Source organism: Microcaecilia unicolor, chromosome 5 (genome assembly GCF_901765095.1).
Source record: "Microcaecilia unicolor chromosome 5, aMicUni1.1, whole genome shotgun sequence".
Taxonomy (NCBI): domain Eukaryota; kingdom Metazoa; phylum Chordata; class Amphibia; order Gymnophiona; family Siphonopidae; genus Microcaecilia; species Microcaecilia unicolor.
This window is the reverse complement of record NC_044035.1, coordinates 149,002,269-149,022,876: the sequence shown is the minus strand read 5'-3', so window position 1 is coordinate 149,022,876 and position 20,608 is coordinate 149,002,269.

Sequence of the window (20,608 nt, the reverse complement as noted above, 5' to 3'; positions counted from 1 at the left end):
AATTCTCTCAAAATGAATTTTGAAAATATCGGAGTAGGTATTATAATAATTAAATATGTATGTGAAACCAACTCTTGCTTCAGTAATTATATATATTTATATATATTTTTATTGTATGCCAGGTACCAAACTTAACAGTTACCAGGCACTAAAAATGCAGTTCACAGATCCCTTAATTCTCTATTAATTTTTAAAAGCACACCACTATTCATACAAGCGCTTCAGTTTGCTTACTTTTAAAAAATGAGTAATTTTTTTTATCCCAGAGAAGATCAGCACACTGCACTATTAATAAACTGAGTCAGCTGTCCATTTAAAACACCACTGGGCTCTGGTTATTTTCTAAATGAGTGTTATGAACTTTAAAGTCATACCAGTCTCAAATAAATATTTTCCTTAGTCTGAGCCTCCAAATACTGAGTTATACTAATACAGAAATAACTTGCACTCAGTAAACTACCTGAAGCTCAGTTTCTCAATCACCTCTCTCAGAGCCAAAATCAACCGCGAGGCTCTTTTAAATTAACTACCACCAGTCTTTACACAGACATACCAATTCAAGTCTCAGTGTACCAATTTTCTCAACTTTTAAGCAATTTGTAAGCTTTTCTGGATGGACTCTCTCACATATATCCGTCCAGTAGCTTAATATCCACCCAACTGACAACTGTAACTTTTAGAACTTACTGACATCACTGCCTCGAGCTCAAGCTCTAAGCACGAGCCTCAGACACTCTAAATCTCAAAACATACACACAGCATTTTTAAATTAATATAAAACAAGTTTTAAGCAAATACATCCAAACAGCTTTTAAAACAAATACATACATTGGTACCTTTTTATCCCTGGAGCCTGTAAATATTCCCTTTTACTCTGGGCATGAGCCTCCTGCTCAGCACCTTCACCCTGCCCAGGTAAACCTTAACCAGGTTACATTACGATTTTGTAAATTGTTAAAGGCTCACCTATTTTCTATGTATTTGATATAATTTGATCTTATACTATCAAAATTAGCCAGATGATTTATGTATGATTACATCTTATGTATTTTTTCCTAGTGTTGGACTAGTTTTCCTCTGTAGTTAAATTGTAATCCACATTGATCCTTTATCGGTATATAATGGAATATAAATCCTGTTGTATTGTATTGTATTGCACAGCTCAGCATCTGTAAGTGTATCAGTTCCTTATTCATACTTACTGCTAATGTCATCTGCTGCTGTGTAACTGGAGAATAAAATTTAATCTGTTGAACTCCACAGTTCTCACAAGGAGTGGAAGAAAGTGACTCACGTATAACGTTTTTTTCTGCCCTACACTTACACTGCCTCTGCCTTAATTGTCTCTGCTTGTTTAAACCTGCCTATTTTTGAAGTAAACAATTATTGTAGTTCAGAGCACATCAATCATGTGGTCTGCACTTATTTGATATCTGAGTGACTGTGAATGGGGGGTGGCATAGCCTTATTCGGCCTCCTGGGGGTCTTCTCCAGTCCTGGCCCACACTCTAAAACAAAATATTGTGTACATGTCCAGCTCTCATCCTCTAGACCACACACTAGACAGCTGTCTAGGGTGACCCAAAGGTCAGGGCTTATATACATTTTTAATTCTTGATAACATTTTGTATCAAAATCATTTATTTGGAGCACTCTATTTACCATATATACACTATTACACAAGATCATAACTGCATTACTTGTAAGAATACAAAGAATGCCCCCCTGGACTACCGTACATTCCCTGGTAGTCTAGTGGTGTAGTCAGAGCAAAAGTCATGGCAGCCATTTTGAGTGAAGAGCTGGAATGGGCAGGAGTAACTGGGGACCATTTTTGCCCAAACTACATCCCAGGTCCAACAGGGGGCCTATGGGTGAGATAGGAGGCACTAAGGGAATGGGGGGGTCCAGGACGAGGGGCTGTTTGGAGGGGGAGGGAGGCAAATTGGACAAAGCACAAGTTTTCGGTTTCCCCCAAAAACACATGGTCATTTTTTGCCTGAAACCAAAAACATGCCTGAAAACTAAAATAAACTTTCATTTGAAACCAAAACCAAATTTGGTCTGCCTCTCTATGTAAATGTTGTGACACTTATCAAACTCCATCAGAATTAAAGCCCGACATAGTTTGTGTTTCAGCTTCTCTGGGTCTTTGTTGAGGCACATTTTCTTGAGAAATCTCCAAATTTGGCAAGTTCACAAACAGCTGACCACCGAGTCAATTTGTGATTATGGCTGTGGGCATTATATTAGGGATACCTCTGAATACAGCAGTGGCCAGAACATGTGCATTCTCTGGCGTTAAATTCTAAGGAATAATAATCGCATCTCTGTCTCTGGGGCCTATGATTTGAAATCTATACATCAGGTGCTATGAATCTATAATGCCCATTTAGATACCTTTTCTCATTCTGTAGAACAAATCAATCTTTTATGCCCAATTTTGTTAAGCACAACAAAAAGTTTACTAAATAGCGAGGAATATCCTCAAGGCTACCTAACTGTCTCTTCTTGCAGCATAAGAAAAAAGTCACTATTGGTCATTATCTCCAGATACTGATCCATGTAGAAAGTGGTAAACCTGTGAAAAATCAAAGCCAATAGTCACAGGGCTATAGAAGTAGTATTTTTGTAGTTTTAATCATTTGCCCGGCAGGTGTGCAATACACTAGACCTGACAGTTTCACTTGATGTCCTATCATCTTTAGCTAAGCAATGCAAACGTGTACCTGAGCCCCATGTACAATAAACTAGTGCTAATCTGGTAGATTAGCCAAATTGGTGAACTCGGTTGTGCCTTTATATATAAATGGACATGGCTTCATATTTACCGTAACTCCTATGAAGCCAAACTGAATAGACGTGTAAAGGATTCTGCAGAACACAGGCCATCTGACCAACACCAAAATCTCTCTTCTGCAGTGTGTCAGGAGATACCAGTAGATATTTCCACACAGGCAGACCTACAACACAGCCAATCTAACAAAGCTATCAGATTGGCCTATTTGAGAGGGAGACCTCTGCTTTTTCCGTCATTCCATCTTTCAACTGCGCCCTCTTAATACTTCCCAATCCACAGGACATTTTAATTTGAGACACAGCTCTCACATGTCATGTGTGTTATTATTAGTTACTAATATTAAATACTTCATTCATATGTCACTGTTATTCATTAAACTTATCTTCAATTTTGCTTGTAGACTGACTACGCTATATAATTTCTTTTGCTCACTTCATTTCATGGGTAGTGTACCAGGAATATAGAAATCATTAGCGCTTCTTAATGTCTTACATTTACTGTGTATTTTAAGAACATTAGCAACCGCCAATAAGTAATCATTTATATTTAGCCATGTCTTCTTTGGCATAAGGACTCTGAAAATTAGAGGATACTGTTTAGGACTTTATCAAGGCAGTCAACTTGCATCAAGAGGAAAACGGTGCTTTTCAAAAACTATTTAAGGCAGTGCTTCTGAAGCCTCTCCTGCAGGAACACCTAACCAGTCAGGTTTTCAGGATTACTTCTTTAGATGCAGGCTCCTGTTAGTTGATGGTTGTTAATAGTAGCTTGGTAGTGGTTGTGCTGTTTTTACCTCCTTAAGGATGACATTTGACCACAGGGCTACACTTTGCTAGTTACTGGGGAACTTGTAGCACATCGGAATACTTCTCCAAACTTCTTCCATGATGACTCCTCAGTGCACCATGACCTAATTGGGCTTTGGCTACTGACACTCCATGCTCCATCCAGGTGCTGGGGAAATTGCAGCCCATCTGCATACTCCTTAAAATTTCTTTGGTGGTAACTCTTGAGTTGTACCATGACTGTTAATTTGGACCCACCTATGCCTTACTTATGCTCCTCCCCCTGTGAACTCTCCCATGCAGTTACACAGTCAGTTGTGCACGTAAGCTATAAAATACCACTTAGCACACAACTAACACGCACATTACTGTTCCATTCATGTGTTTAAGTGCTAGTATTGTAGAATCTAAGAATACAAATGGCACCTACATTTAGGTTCTGAGATTATAGAATTAGGAGTCCGGTTGGCTCTATGAAAGGAAAACAAAACGTAGATTGTAGGCATGATGCTGATAAAGGTTTGAGGAGCGAAAGCCATAAGTTAGTACAGAGAGGTTTAGATACTTGATCTTGGTCTCCCAGTTAGATCATAGAGAATCGCCCAGATTATATCATTGATCTAGGAAAAGTAATGATTGTGAAGTTGTAAAGGTAGTTGGAGTAACAGTAAAGCAGGGGTTCAAGATCTGAGAAACTGTGATGGAATGAGAAAGTTGTAACACTTACTCATTTGAGAGAAGGAGAGAGAAAATTTGTCTTGAATGTGTTGAACTGAGTTGTAGGGTATTGTCGAAACATAGGTTCCTCGAAGTCCAAATACCTTTGTCAGCCCATGACTTTCAATAACAGGAAGTTGTGTATATTTGTAATTTTAGGGTTAAACCACAGAGATGTGTAATTGGAGAGTTCCATAGGATGGGTAAGCATTTTATCAAATTCTAACAGACATTTTCTGGTAGTGTCTAAAATGATGTTAAGTTTCTGTGTGTATATGGGGACTTGAGTTAGTAGGGAAAATTCAGATTGAAACCATTGGGGAACATATAAGAGGTTGGAATTAGAGAATGACATGGGGACAAAATTTGTCCCCCATCCCATCCCCGTCCCTGTGGGCTCTGTTCTCATCTGCAGAAGCCTCGAACACTTATGATTTTATATTTAAATCTTTTTATTAAAGTAAAAGATTCGTTTGCGGATTAATACCTTTCAAATATTTGAACGTCTGTATCATATCACCCCTGTTTCTCCTTTCCTCCAGAGTATACATGTTTAGTTCAGCAAGTCTCTCCTCATACGTCTTGTAACGCAAATCCCATATCATTCTCGTAGCTTTTCTTTGCACCGCTTCAATTCTTTTTACATCCTTAGGAAGGTGGTAGAACGAGAGGACATGAAATGAGATTGAAGGTGGGCAGACTCAAGAAAAATGTCAGGAAGTATTTTTTCACGGAGAGAGTAGTGGATGCTTGGAATGCCCTCCCGCAGGAGGTGGTGGAAATGAAAACAGTAACGGAATTCAAACATGCGTGGGATAAGCATAAAGGAATCCTGTGCCGAAGGAATGGATCCTCAGGAGCTTAGTCAAGATCGGGAGGCGGGGCTGGTGGTTGGGAGGCGGGGATAGGGCTGGGCAGACTTATACGGTCTGTGCCAGAGCCGGTGGTGGGAAGCGGGACTGGTGGTTGGGAGGCGGGGATAGTGCTGGACAGACTTGTACGGTCTGTGCCAGAGCCGGGGTTGGGAGGCAGGGCTGGGGAGGTGAGGATAGTGCTGGGCAGACTTATACGGTCTGTGCCTGTGCCAGAGCCGGTGGTTGGGAGGTGGGGCTGGTGGTTGGGAGGCGGGGATAGTGCGGGGCAGACTTATACGGTCTGTGCCCTGAAGTGCATAGGTACAAATCAAAGTAGGGTATACACAAAAAGCAGCAAATATGAGTTATCTTGTTGGGCAGACTGGTTGGACCGTGCAGGTCTTTTTCTGCCGTCATCTACTATGAACTATAAAAAGGAACAATATGCAGTTCAACAGTTGTGTATAAATTACAAATAGAAAAAAATAATAACAAGCAGCTATAACAACCCTCCCACCACCACCACCCTCTACCCTTCCAACCCCAACAATACCTGACTTCTACTACCCCAAGGAATCCTAATCTACCATGTTAAAATATAGTAGATGATGGCAGAAAAAGACATGCACGGTCCATCCAGTCTGCCCAACAAGATAAACTCATATGTGCTACTTTTTGTGTATACCTGACCTTGATTTGTTTCTGCCATTTTCAGGGCACAGACCGTACAAGTCTGCCCGGCACTAGACAAGCCTCCAACCACTGGCTATGCAACCCAATCTCGACTGAGCTTCTGAGGATCCATTCCTTCTGAACAGGTTCCTTTATGTTTATCCCATGCATTTTTGAATTCCGTTACCGTTCTCATCTCCACCACCTCCCGCGGGAGGGCATTCCAAGTATCCACCACTCTCTCCGTGAAAAAATACTTCCTGACATTTTTCTTGAGTCTGCCCCCCTTCAATCTCATTTCATGTCCTCAAGTTCTACCACCTTCCCATCTACGGAAAAGGTTCGTTTGCGGATTAATACCTTTCAAATATTTGAACGTCTGTATCATATCACCCCTGTTTCTCCTTTCCTCCAGGGTATACATGTTCAGGTCAGCAAGTCTCTCCTCATATGTCTTGTAATGCAAATCCCATACCATTCTCGTAGCTTTTCTTTGTACCGCTTCAATTCTTTTTACATCCTTAGCAAGATATGGCCTCCAAAACTGAACACAATACTCACCAATGACTTATACAGGGGCATTAAAACCTCTTTTCTTCTGCTGGTCACACCTCTCTCTATACAGCCTAGCAACCTTCTAGCTACGGCCACCGCCTTGTCACACTGTTTAGTCACCTTCAGATCCTCAGATACTATCACCCCAAGATCCCTCTCCCCGTCTGTACCTATCAGATTCTCCCCGCCTTACACATACGTCTCCCGAGGATTTCTATTCCCTAAGTGTATCACTTTGCATTTCTTCGCATTGAATTTTAATTGCCAAACCTTAGACCATTCTTCTAGCTTCTGCAAATCCTTTTTCATGTTTTCCACTCCCTTCCGGGTGTCCACTCTGTTACAAATCTTAGTATCATCCGCAAAAAGGCAAACTTTACCTTCTAACCCTTTGGCAATGTCACTCACAAATATATTGAACAGAATCGGCCCCAACACCTATCCCTGACGCACTCCACTACTCACCTTTCCCTCATCCGAGCGAATTCCATTAACCACCACCCTCTGGCGTCTGTCCGTCAACCAGTTCCTAATCCAGTTCACCACTTCGGGTCCTATTTCCAGCCTGTCAAGTTTATTCAAGAGCCTCCTGTGGGGAACCGTGTCAAAAGTAGATTACGTCTATAGCACGTCCATGATTCAATTCTCCGGTCACCCAGTCAAAGAATTCAATGAGATTCGTTTGGCACTATTTACCTTTGGTAAAACCATGTTGTCTCGCATCTTGCAACTTATTGGCTTCCAGGAAATTCACCATTCTTTCCTTCAGCATCACTTCCATTACTTTTCCAATAACCGAAGTGAGGCTTACTGGCCTGTAGTTTCCAGCTTCTTCCCTATCACCACTTTTGTGAAGAGGGACCACATCCGCCGTTCTCCAATCCCACGGAACCTCTCCTGTCTCCAAGGATTTATTAAACAAATCTTTAAGAGGACCAGCCAGAACCTCTCTGAGCTCCCTCAATATCCTGGGGTGGATCCCGTCCGGTCCTACGGCTTTGTCCACCTTTAGATTTTCAAGTTGTTCATACACACTTTCTTCTGTGAACAGTGCTCTATCCACTCCATTCTCATTAGTGCTTTTGCCAGTCAATCGTGGTCCTTCTCCAGGATTTTCTTCTGTTAAAAAGTTCAGGGGTACAAAATATAACCCATTTTGTATGCCTTAGAGGGGAGAAATATGCCCTATGAAGCACTGTTATGATTTTTTTTTAATCTGTGGATGAATAAGAAGCCATCAACAATCTCAGGATTCAATCTAGCTCTCCTCTCTTCCACAATCCCTCCTGCAATACAAGATGTCTTTTTATAAGATGTGCTGGTAGCAAGATGTACAAGATCCCCCATGCAGATTTTGCTAGCTGTGGCCAGCATGTTTGCTTGTTTTTCCAAAAAAAAAAAAATATTGTCATCTGCATCAAACATAAATAACAGTCCAGTTCATTAACAGGCTTCAATGTAGAAAGTGACACAGGGACAAAGATTGTCCCTGTCCTCACTGGCTCTGTCCTCATCCCCACCTCATCCCCATGGGATCTGTTCCCGTCCCCACTCCGTCCCCACGGGATCTGCCCCACCCCATCCCTGGGGGCTCTGTCCCTGTCCCCATCCCTGCGGTTATGGCAGGTTCCCGCCCCATGTCTTTCTCTAGTTGGAATCAAACCAAACAAGACCTTGTCGTATGATAAAGGATTTGTGATACAGTAGAAAGGCTGGAAAGAGAACTCCATATTTATTATTAGGGGCTTTCAGTTTGTAAAGATAAAGGAAATCATTAGAGCCAAAAAACAATCCTTCAGAAAGTGGAGAAGAGAACCAACTGAAAGTAACAGGATAGATCATAAGGAATGCCAAGCCAAATGCAAAGCGGAGATAAGGAGGGCAAAAAAGGACTTTGAGAAGAAATTAGCGTTGGAAGCAAAAATACATAGTAAAAATTTTTTTAGATACATTAAAAGCAGGAAACCGGCCAAAGAGTCGGTTGGGCCGCTGGACGAAAATGGTGTTAAAGGGGCGATCAAGGAGGACAAAGCCGTAGCGGAGAAATTAAATGAATTCTTTGCTTCGGTCTTCACCGAGGAGGATTTGGGGGGGACACCGGTGCCGGAAAGAATATTTGAAGCGGGGGAGTCGGAGAAACTAAACAAATTCTCTGTAACCTTGGAGGATGTAATGGGTCAGTTCAGCAAGCTAAAGAGTAGTAAATCACCGGGACCTGATGGTATTCATCCCAGAGTATTAATAGAACTAAAAAATGAACTTGCGGAGCTACTGTTAGAAATATGCAATCTGTCCCTAAAATCGAGTGTAGTACCGGAAGACTGGAGGGTAGCCAATGTTACCCCGATTTTTAAGAAGGGTTCCAGAGGAGATCCGGGAAATTATAGACCGGTGAGTCTGACGTCGGTGCCGGGCAAGATGGTGGAGGCTATTATTAAGAATAAAATTGCAGAGCATATACAAAAACATGGACTGATGAGACAAAGTCAGCACGGATTTAGTGAAGGGAAGTCTTGCCTCACCAATCTAATGCATTTTTTTGAGGGGGTAAGCAAACATGTGGACAATGGGGAGCCGGTTGATATTGTATATCTGGATTTTCAGAAGGCGTTTGACAAAGTGCCGCACGAAAGACTCCTGAAGAAATTGCAGAGTCATGGAATCGGAGGTAGGGTATTATTATGGATTAAGAACTGGTTGAAAGATAGGAAGCAGAGAGTAGGATTGCGTGGCCAGTATTCTCAGTGGAGGAGGGTAGTTAGTGGGGTCCCGCAGGGGTCTGTGCTGGGTCCGTTGCTTTTTAATGTATTTATAAATGACCTAGAGATGGGAATAACTAGTGAGGTAATTAAATTCGCCGATGACACAAAATTATTCAGGGTCGTCAAGTCGCAGGAGGAATGTGAACGATTACAGGAGGACCTTGCGAGACTGGGAGAATGGGCGTGCAAGTGGCAGATGAAGTTCAATGTTGACAAGTGCAAAGTGATGCATGTGGGTAAGAGGAACCCGAATTATAGCTACGTCTTGCAAGGTTCCGTGTTAGGAGTTACGGATCAAGAAAGGGATCTGGGTGTCGTCGTCGATGATACGCTGAAACCTTCTGCTCAGTGTGCTGCTGCGGCTAGGAAAGCGAATAGAATGTTGGGTGTTATTAGGAAGGGTATGGAGTCCAGGTGTGCGGATGTTATAATGCCGTTGTATCGCTCCATGGTGCAACCGCACCTGGAGTATTGTGTTCAGTACTGGTCTCCGTATCTCAAAAAAGATATAGTAGAATTGGAAAAGGTACAGCGAAGGGCGACGAAAATGATAGTGGGGATGGGACGACTTTCCTATGAAGAGAGGCTGAGAAGGCTAGGGCTTTTCAGCTTGGAGAAGAGACGGCTGAGGGGAGATATGATAGAAGTGTATAAAATAATGAGTGGAATGGATCGGGTGGATGTGAAGCGACTGTTCACGCTATCCAAAAATACTAGGACTAGAGGGCATGAGTTGAAGCTACAGTGTGGTAAATTTAAAACGAATCGGAGAAAATTTTTCTTCACCCAACGTGTAATTAGACTCTGGAATTCGTTGCCGGAGAACGTGGTACGGGCGGTTAGCTTGACGGAGTTTAAAAAGGGGTTAGATAGATTCCTAAAGGACAAGTCCATAGACCGCTATTAAATGGACTTGGAAAAATTCCGCATTTTTAGGTATAACTTGTCTGGAATGTTTTTACGTTTGGGGAGCGTGCCAGGTGCCCTTGACCTGGATTGGCCACTGTCGGTGACAGGATGCTGGGCTAGATGGACCTTTGGTCTTTCCCAGTATGGCACTACTTATGTACTTATGTACTTATGTACTTATGTAGGAGGTTTTGATTTCCATAAAATGGTGGATAATAGTTTATCAACTTGAGTATAAAATGTTTTGTGAAATAGCACTGGGATCATACTTAATACATAATTTATTTTAGGGAACACTATCGTTTTGTTTTAAGAGTTTCCAGTCTACCCCACCAAGAGATATGAAGTGGATGCCATGTGGATAGAAGCAGGGCTGCTGAGAGGTAGGGCCCGGCGCCGGGGTCAGGCCGCCGGCACTGCAGTCCCTGGTCTCACCTGCCTGCCCTCGGCTCTGTCTGCCACCGGCCCCCTGCATTAAAATCGGGAGTGCCTCAGCTCCGTTTGGAAAGGCAGATCACCTCCCTTCGGGCCCTCCCTGTGTCCCACCCTCACGGAAACCGGAAGTTACGTCAGATGAGGGTGGGACACAGGGAGGGCCCGAAGGGAGGCGATCTACCTTTCCAAACGGAGCTGAGGCGCTGCCAATTTTAATGCAGGGGGCCCGGTGGCGGACGGAGCCGAGGGCAGGCAGGTGAGACCGGGGACTGCTGCGGCGGGGGGGGGGATGGGCAGCCTTGCCCCGGGCCTGGCTTACTTTCTCGGTGGCCCTGGATAGAAGAGATTTTAAAGATTGAATAATTTGATCTCCATTGTGCTTAATGGTATCGGATAAGGTCATGTAAAGATCTATACCGAGATGTTTAAGTTTATTGGAAGACCATAGTAACTTATGTGGACAAACAATATCAGAAGTGGCGTGAACATTGAGAGGGAGAACCTCAGTCTTTAACTGATTGATTTTATATCCTAAAAAAAAAAAAAGAGGAAAATGTAGTTACATGCAGCCGGACTATTGAACTCGAACCATTGCTTGCATTGTAAATTACAAATTGGAACATTAACCCACATGATATATGAATGCCCACATATTCTCTCTTTTTGGACTGAAGTATGGATTATAATTTCCAATCTCTAAGACAGATATGCCACTCACTATTCAGATTATTATCTCTGACCTTACTGACTTTCAAAAATCAACTCATGGACATACTCGTAACTGTTGGCCAACAGACTCAGGTTTAATATGGAGTAGTTTGTATTATTTGTCTTATCTTACTGTTACAATTTTAGGTATGTATGTTTTATGGTAACCAGTGGTGTGCTGGTAAATTTTTAACAACAGGCTCTCTCCCCGGTCCACCTCGGCGCCCCCCATCCACCTCTGCGCCCCCCGTCCACCACTGCGCCCCCACCCACCTCTGCGCCCCCCCCCAAAAAAAATTGCACAGCTGGCTATACCCGGGGGGGGGGGGCGGCGGCCAACGCATTACTCTCTCCAGGAAAAAAAAAATTAAATGATCCCAGGTTCCAATCTAATTCATGTTTATAAAATGCCATAAATAAGTAAATAAACATAAACTTTTAACGTTCAGCACCTGATTCTCAAAATGGACATATTCCAAACACCATAATGAAAATAAAATTATTTTTTTTCTACCTTTGTTGTATGGTGACTTTGTTTCTCTGATCATGCTGGTCTAGTATCTGATTCTGCTGCTCTTTATCTGTTCCCTTGACTCCGTTTCCAGGGCTTCCTTTCCATTTATTTCTTTTCTTTCCTCCTTTCTTCTTCATTTCTGGTCCTCCGCATACTTGACTGTACAGTGGATCCAGCTTCTGCCTATTTTCTCCATCCATGTGCAGTTTCTCTCCTCACTTCCTTTTCCCTCATCTAATCTCCTTCCTCTATCTTCCCTCCATGTCCAGCATTTCTTCTCTCTCCCTTCCCTCCCCTCCATCCATGTCCAGAATTTCTCTTGCTCTTCCCACCATCCATGTCCTGAAACTCTCCTCTCTCCCCTGCCCCTCTCTATCCATCCATACCCAGCAATTCTCTTCTCTCCCCTGCCCCTCTGCCCATCCATGCCCAGCAATTCTCTCCCCTGCCCCCCTCTGCCCATCCATGCCCAGCAATTCTCTCCCCTGCCTCCCTCTGCCCATCCATGCCCAGCAGTTCTCTCCCCTGCCTATCCATGCCCAGCAATTCTCTCCCCTGCCTCCTTCTGCCCATCCATGCCCAGCAATTCTCTCCCCTGCCCCCCTCTGCCCATCCATGCCCAGCAGTTCTCCTCCCTCCCCTGCCCTCCCGCTCCCATCCAGATCTAGCGATGTCCTTCGCCCCCCACCCTCCCCAGCAATTCTCCTCCCTCCCGCTCCCATCCATGTGTAGCGATGTCCTTCGCCCCCCCCCCATCCTCCCCTGCCGCTCCCATCCGTCAGTTTCAAATACCTGCCTCGAAGCGCCGCATTATTTAAGGCCTGCCTGCTGCTCGTCTCCAGCTGCCTTCACTGCTTGCTTCTCAGGAGTTCAGTTCGCGCCCTTAGTCCCGCCGTGGGAAAAGGAAATGGCGTCAGAATGACGTCAGAAGGCGGGACTAAGGGTGCGAGCCGAACTCCTGAGAAGCAAGCAGGGAAGGCAGCTGGAGATGGCCAGCAGGGCTTTAAATAAGGCGGCGCTTCGAGGCAGGTATTTGAAACTGACGGATGGGAGGCAGGGGAGGATGGGGGGCGAAGGACATCGCTACACATGGATGGGAGCGGGAGGGGAGGTAAGCATGGCACCCTCCTGCCATGCTTACCTCGTGCAATGGAGCCAGCTCGCCCTGTACAACAACCGGCTCGCAAGAGCTGTCAAAATTTAACAAGCGGCTCTTGCGAGCCGGCTCCAGCACACCACTGATGGTAACCCACCTAGTGAATAGGTAGGCTTGAAATGAGAAATAAATAACTAGTAGTTATTTTCACTATGCTGATTTAAGGAGTAAACTGCAGGGCATGCAAAAGATGTACCGATGGAATATCCCATATAGGGGCAGGTAAGGGTTTATATTAAAGATGAATAAGAATTTTTTAAAGACCGGTTTTACTTTCATAATGCTAATTCCTTGAATTCACGATTCCCACAGTGTCCATTATGCTACTACTTATCATTTCTATAGCGCTACTAGATGTACGAAGCGCTGTACATTGGACATAAAGAGACAGTCCCTGCTCGAAAGAGCTTACAAGCTGACTAGGACAAACAGGACAAATAAGGGATAAGGGAGTTATAAAGGTGGGAATGATAAAAATGGGTGCTGAACAAGTGAGTGAGGGTTAGGAGTTAAAAGCAACATCAAAAAGGTGGGCATTACACAACAATCTATGACCCCTGAGGCAGGCACTTTGTGCCGAAACACGGTGCTGTGTCAGGCCTTGCATGCATTTGCAATAAAGTGTTCTGATTATTGATGATCATCTCGTGCCCCTGGTCTTTCTCCAGTCTTCTCTAACTTCTCACTTTCGCCTACTGATTACGTTCTGCATGAGATTTCTTTCAGTTCTCCTTTTTCCTTTATATTAAAGACTAGTATAAAAGGCCCGTTCCGGTAGGCAATGAAACAGGCGCTAGCAAGGTAATCCCCCCCCTGCAGCGTCTTTCCTGTCTCCCCTGCCCCACCTGCAGCCACCCATCTGGTCTCAGGACCCCCTCCCTACCAACCCTCCTCTGCCCCTGCAGCCACGCATGTGCAGCGGCCCTCCTCTCTCCCCTGCTCCCCCTGCAGCCACCCATGTCCAGCAACCCTCCTCTCCCCCTGCAGCTACCCATGTCCAGCAACCCTCCTCTCCCCTGCCCCCCTGCAGCCACCCATGTCCAACGACCCTCCTCTCCTTTCCCCTTGCCCCCCTGTAGCCAACCATGTCCAGCGACCCACCTCTCTCCCCTGCCCCCCCTGCAGCCACCCATGTCCAATGACCCTCCTCTCCCCCTGCCCCCCCTGCAGTGTCCCTTCTGTCTCCCCTGCCCTCCCCTGCAGCCACCCATCTGGTCTCAGGACCCCCTCCTCACCTCCCTCTTCCCTGCCCCCCCTGCAGCCATCCATGTCCAGCGACCCTCCTCTCCCCCTGCAGCCACCCATGTCCAGCGACCCTCCCCTCCCCCCTTGGCGCATCACCCAAACCCCTACCCCCCAGCGCATCACCCAAGCCCCTACCCCCCCTCGGGCACATCAACCCCCTCGCCACCCGCAGCCGCCAATACTAACGCTGTCCGGCCGCTGCTGCGTCTCCTGTTGAGCAGCAGCGGCCGGTACAAAAAGAAAAAAGCCAAAAAAGTATTTTAAACCTGAAACACGGCTCCGTAGACAGCCATCTGGCATTGACTGTCATCTCTGCAGCCGCTCCTCCTCTCCCCTCTGACGTTGCTGCGCTCCTCCGGGGTCTTCCTGCAGGGGCAGTGATATGGAGGGGAGAGGAGGAGCGGCTGTAGTGACGACAGCCAATGCCAGATGGCTGTCTACGGATCCGCGTTTCAGGTTAAAAATCTTTTTTGGGCTTTTTTCTTTTTGTACCGGCCGCTGCTGCTCCACAGGAGAAGCAGCAGCGGCCGGACAGCATTAGTATTGGCAGCTGCGGGTAGCGAGGGAGTTGATGTGCCCGAGAGGGGGGGTAGGGGCTTTGGTGATGTGCCGGGGGGGGGGCTTGGGTGATGCGCCGAGGGGGGGCACTGAGAGCTCATTGGTAGGCAGGGGGAGGAGTAGGGAAACACGATCCACGCTCCACGTGTTTCTCTACTCCTCCCCCTGCCTGGTTCGCGGTTTTGCAGGGCAGGGGCTTGGGTGTTGCGCCGAGGGGGGGGGGGGGCACTGACAGCTGTTTCCCAGGCAGGGGGAGGGGCCTTGGAATCAGCTGTCAGTGACATCACTGACGTCAGTGCATTCTAAACTGCCTAGCAGACCACCTCCGAGGGAGCCACGGTACCAGGCACATTAGAACGTTGAAGGTGAGAATTATTATATAGGATAATATAATAGCTACTCCATTGTTTTCCTTCATCATTCTTCACCTCCTTATGATTAGATCTGAGATAAACTATAGAATTCGGGAAGAGTTGACTATAAATACTGGTGAGAGGAAATACGGGGGCAAGAATTGCAAGAGCATCTGTTCCTAAAAATCCCACTGAACTTAGGGAAACACTGGAGTCAACACTGAGCTGACACTGTGACTGGCTTATGTGAAATACCAGTCATGACATAAGGCTGGAGCTTTGTGTGGTGCACCTATTAAACCTTGTAGCAGCCCTGATTAGATGAAGGGGTTTAATTGTGCTGAATGTGGAGTTGGAGTGGGAGGCACTACTGAATCTAACATGAACATGGTGGGCCCGATATTCAGACCATGGGAGTTAGCTGGGCTGCAGTCAGCACTGAGTCCAGATATTCAATGCTGGGCCATTTCCGGTGACCGGCATTGAATATCCAGATGTTTTTTGGCTAGTTTCAACTTAACCAGCCAAGCTGATATTCAGCGCTGGCCAGTTAAGTTGAAACCGACCAAAGATAGGCCTACTATTTCGGCGACCTAATTTGGCTGCCAAATGTAGCTAGCAATGTGCTGAATATCGGTGGATAGTCAGTTATATAGCGCAATATAACCTGGTTATCCACTAAGCGCTAACCGGTAATAGTCAGCAGGAGATAACAGGCTTATCTCCTGCTGAATATTGACGGTTAAATGCCATTTAACTGGCCAGGAGCCATTCCTGGCCGGTTAACTGGCTTTAAATATTGGGCAGGGTCTGTCTGTGTTTCTTTCTTTAACAGTTACTCAGCATTATATATTCAGTAAACAGCAATATAAAACCAAAATACAGTGCACACCATTTAAGTGCACGTCTGATAAGCGCATGCTCTGTTTAACTTCATGCCGTACTTCAGTCCCGTTTTTGGCACCATTGGTTTAGCGCTCCACTGATAAGTGCAAGATTCACTTATATGCATGGTTTAAGACTGCTCCTCTGCAGGAAAGACTCCGCATAAGCGCGCGCATGAAATATGGAAGCCGATTGGCGCGTGACAACCAATGAGATTTCAAATTTATCGCCCCTTTAACTGCCACAGGCAGAATAAGTGAAAGAATGTTGTTAGAGTGTATACTGGGGTTGTCGTCATCGCTCAACAGTAAGACTTTAACACTTGAACGAATAGAAGTTCTTAAAAAATTAGAAAACAAACAAAGTCAAGCATCTATTGCTAAAGAATATGGTGTCAATCCCAGTCGAATTTCACGTATCTTGAAGCAGAAAGACCAGCTTCTGGAAGACTGGCAAAACAATACAAATCCACAACGGAAACGAAAACGGGCGGGAAAAGCTGAGGAGGTAGAAGATGCTCTTCTTTGGTGGTTTTCTCGAGTCAGAAGCAGACAGTTTCCTGTCAGTGGTCCACTGCTTATGGAGAAAGCTAACCAGCTAGCTGAAAGTCTTGGACTAACTGAATTCAAAGCCACTGTTGGATGGTTGGAAAGATGAAAGGAGAGGAACAACATAAAATTCAAAAAACAGCATGGTGAGAAACAAGACGCTGATGACTTTGGTGCTGAAATTGGGTTGCGTCAGTTCTTCCTACCATCTTGAATGAGTTTGCACCTAGTGACATTTTCATTGCTGACGAAAACGGTCTCTACTGACGAGCGATTCCTGATGGAACACTTGCATTCAAACATGCTGAAACTACAGGAGGTAAAACGTCGAAGGACCGACTGATGATCTTCCTTTGCTGCAATATGGATGGGAGTGAGAAGTTGGAAACCCTCATCATTGGAAAGAGCAAACAGCCCATTGCTTCTTTAAGCGACTTACTGTGTCATACGAGGCTAACACAAATTCATGGATGACTGAGGAAATTTGGAAACAGTGGCTAAAGAAGTTAGACACTAGAATGCGGACACAAAAGCGTCAGATTTTGTTGCTTTGTGATAATTGTGGTGCACACAGGGATGATGTCAGGCTGTCCAACGTCAAGGTGGACTTCCTGCCACCAAACACTACCTCTCTGATCCAACCTACGGATCAGGGCATAATAGCCAATTTCAAACAACATTATCGAGCTCTTGTGCTACGTCGTCTAATGAGCGTTATGGATGACCAGTGGCAAGGATAAATGTGCTGTTGAACTGGCTCGTAATCTATCACTGTTGGATTCCCTACATATGCAGAAAGAAGCCTGGAATCATGTTACACAGGCAACCATTGTGAACTGCTACAAGCGGGCAAGCGTTGTTAAGGATGTCGCGCGAAAGCTTTCCTTCTAATAAGTTCTGGGAGAAGAGGATATTTCTCTGGTAAGTGAACAAATTTTGCTTGTGCTTTCGGAACTTGAAGATTGGGGTTTAAAGGAGGAACTGTAAGTTAGTGATAGGCTGATATCCTTAATACTTTAGCAAGTTTTAAATTACGGAAAAACTCAAAAAACACTAAGATGGAGTCAGCAGTCCAGCAGCGAGAGGGGTGCTATCCAGTCTTTTGCATTGAGTGTCACATGTATGATTATCTCCCAATTGGTGAGGTGTCATATGTGTGTGCCCGATGCAAAGAGCTCCTAGCTCTCAGAGAACGTGTCCGTTCTCTAGAGGCTAGAGTAGCAGACTTGATGGAGCTGAGGGAGACAGAGAGGTACATAGAGGAGACCTACAGGGATGTTGTAGAGAAGTCCCACCTCCAGTCAGGTAGCCCCTGTGCTACCTTGGAGGAGGGAGGTCTCCTAGAAGGAGAGCATCACCCTGGTGAAGTAGGAAGTACTCCTGTAGCCAGGACCTGCCCACCAGGGGATGTATTATCCTTTCGCACCGAGGATATATCTCCAAATGTTGCCCGGGAGGGAAAGGTTAGGACAGCTGTTGTACTTGGTGATTCGATCATTAGGCATATAGATAGCTGGGTGGCTGGTGGACGTGAGGATCGCCTGGTGACTTGCCTGCCTGGTGCGAAGGTGGCGGACCTCACGCGTCACCTAGATAGGATTTTATATAGTGCTGGGGAGGAGACGGCTGTCTTGGTACATGTGGGTACTAATGACATAGGAAAATGTGGAGAGAGGTTCTGGAAGCAAAATTTAGGCTCTTAGGTAGAAAGCTGAAATCCAGATCCTCCAGGGTAGCATTTTCTGAAATGCTACCTGTGCCACGCGCAGGGCCCAAGAGACAGGCAGAGCTCCAGAGTCTCAATGCGTGGATGAGACGATGGTGCAGGGAGGAGGGCTTTAGATTTGTTAGGAACTGGGCAACATTCTGGGGAAGGGGGAGCCTATTCCGAAAGGATGGGCTCCATCTTAACCAGAGTGGGACCAGGCTGCTGGCATCGGCGTTTAAGAAGGAGATAGAGCAGCTTTTAAACTAGAAATGGGGGGAAGGCCGACAGTCGCTCAAAAGAGCATGGTTCGGGATAAGGTATCTTTCAAAGATATCACCATAACAGGGAAGATAGAGTATCCTGATAGTGAGGTTGCAAAAGAGATTGTAGTAGATCGGGTATCTTTAAATAACAATAAAAATCAGACAAAAGATTGCCAATTAATACTGTCAAGTACTAAGCATGATGTACTTAGGAACAACAAACATAGTTTGAAATGTCTATATGCGAATGCCAGGAGCCTAAGAAATAAGATGGGGGAGTTGGAATATATTGCACTAAATGAAAAATTAGATATAATAGGCATCTCTGAGACCTGGTGGAAGGAGGATAACCAGTGGGACACTGTCATACCGGGGTACAAATTATATCGTAGTGATAGGGTGAATTGGATTGGTGGAGGGGTAGCATTGTATATTAACGAGAGCCTTGAATCAAATAGATTGAAAATTCTGCAGGAAACAAAACACTCCTTGGAATCACTGTGGATTGAAATTCCATGTGCAAAGGGGAAAAGGATAGTGATAGGAGTGTACTACCGTCCGCCTGGCCAGGACGAACAGACGGATGCGGAAATGTTAAAGGAAATCAGGGACGCAAACAAACTGGGCAACACAATAATAATGGGGGATTTCAATTACCCGCATATAGACTGGGTTAATGTAACATCTGTACACGCAAGGGACATAGGATTTCTTGATGAAATCAAGGACAGCTTCATGGAACAGCTAGTTCAGGAGCCGACAAGAGAAGGAAAAATACTAGACTTAGTCCTTAGTGGTGCTCATGATCTAGTGCAGGGGGTAACGATACGAGGGCCGCTTGATAACAGTGATCATAATATGATCGGTTTTGATATTGGCATTGAAGGAAGTGAAACTAGGAAATCAAGTACGCTAGCGTTTAACTATAGAAAAGGTGATTACGACAAAATGAGAAAAATGGTGAAAAAAAGACTGAAAGGAGCAGCTCGCAGAGTAAAAAACTTGCATCAGGCGTGGATGCTGTTTAAAAACACCATCCTGGAGGTTCAGGACAAATATATTCCACGTATTAGAAAAAAGGGAAAAAAGACTAAACGTCAGCCGGCGTGGCTAAACAGTAAGATAAAGGAAATCATTAGAGCCAAAAAACAATCATTCAGAAAGTGGAGAAGAGAACCAACTGAAAGTAACAGGATAGATCATAAGGAATGCCAAGCCAAATGCAAAGCGGAGATAAGGAGGGCAAAAAAGGACTTTGAGAAGAAATTAGCGTTGGAAGCAAAAATACATAGTAAAAATTTTTTTAGATACATTAAAAGCAGGAAACCGGCCAAAGAGTCGGTTGGGCCGCTGGACGAAAATGGTGTTAAAGGGGCGATCAAGGAGGACAAAGCCGTAGCGGAGAAATTAAATGAATTCTTTGCTTCGGTCTTCACCGAGGAGGATTTGGGGGGGACACCGGTGCCGGAAAGAATATTTGAAGCGGGGGAGTCGGAGAAACTAAACAAATTCTCTGTAACCTTGGAGGATGTAATGGGTCAGTTCAGCAAGCTAAAGAGTAGTAAATCACCGGGACCTGATGGTATTCATCCCAGAGTATTAATAGAACTAAAAAATGAACTTGCGGAGCTACTGTTAGAAATATGCAATCTGTCCCTAAAATCGAGTGTAGTACCGGAAGACTGGAGGGTAGCCAATGTTACTCCGATTTTTAAGAAGGGTTCCAGAGGAGATCCGGGAAATTATAGACCGGTGAGTCTGACGTCGGTGCCGGGCAAGATGGTGGAGGCTATTATTAAGAATAAAATTGCAGAGCATATACAAAAACATGGACTGATGAGACAAAGTCAGCACGGATTTAGTGAAGGGAAGTCTTGCCTCACCAATCTAATGCATTTTTTTGAGGGGGTAAGCAAACATGTGGACAATGGGGAGCCGGTTGATATTGTATATCTGGATTTTCAGAAGGCGTTTGACAAAGTGCCGCACGAAAGACTCCTGAAGAAATTGCAGAGTCATGGAATCGGAGGTAGGGTATTATTATGGATTAAGAACTGGTTGAAAGAAAGGAAGCAGAGAGTAGGATTGCGTGGCCAGTATTCTCAGTGGAGGAGGGTAGTTAGTGGGGTCCCGCAGGGGTCTGTGCTGGGTCCGTTGCTTTTTAATGGTTTTATAAATGAC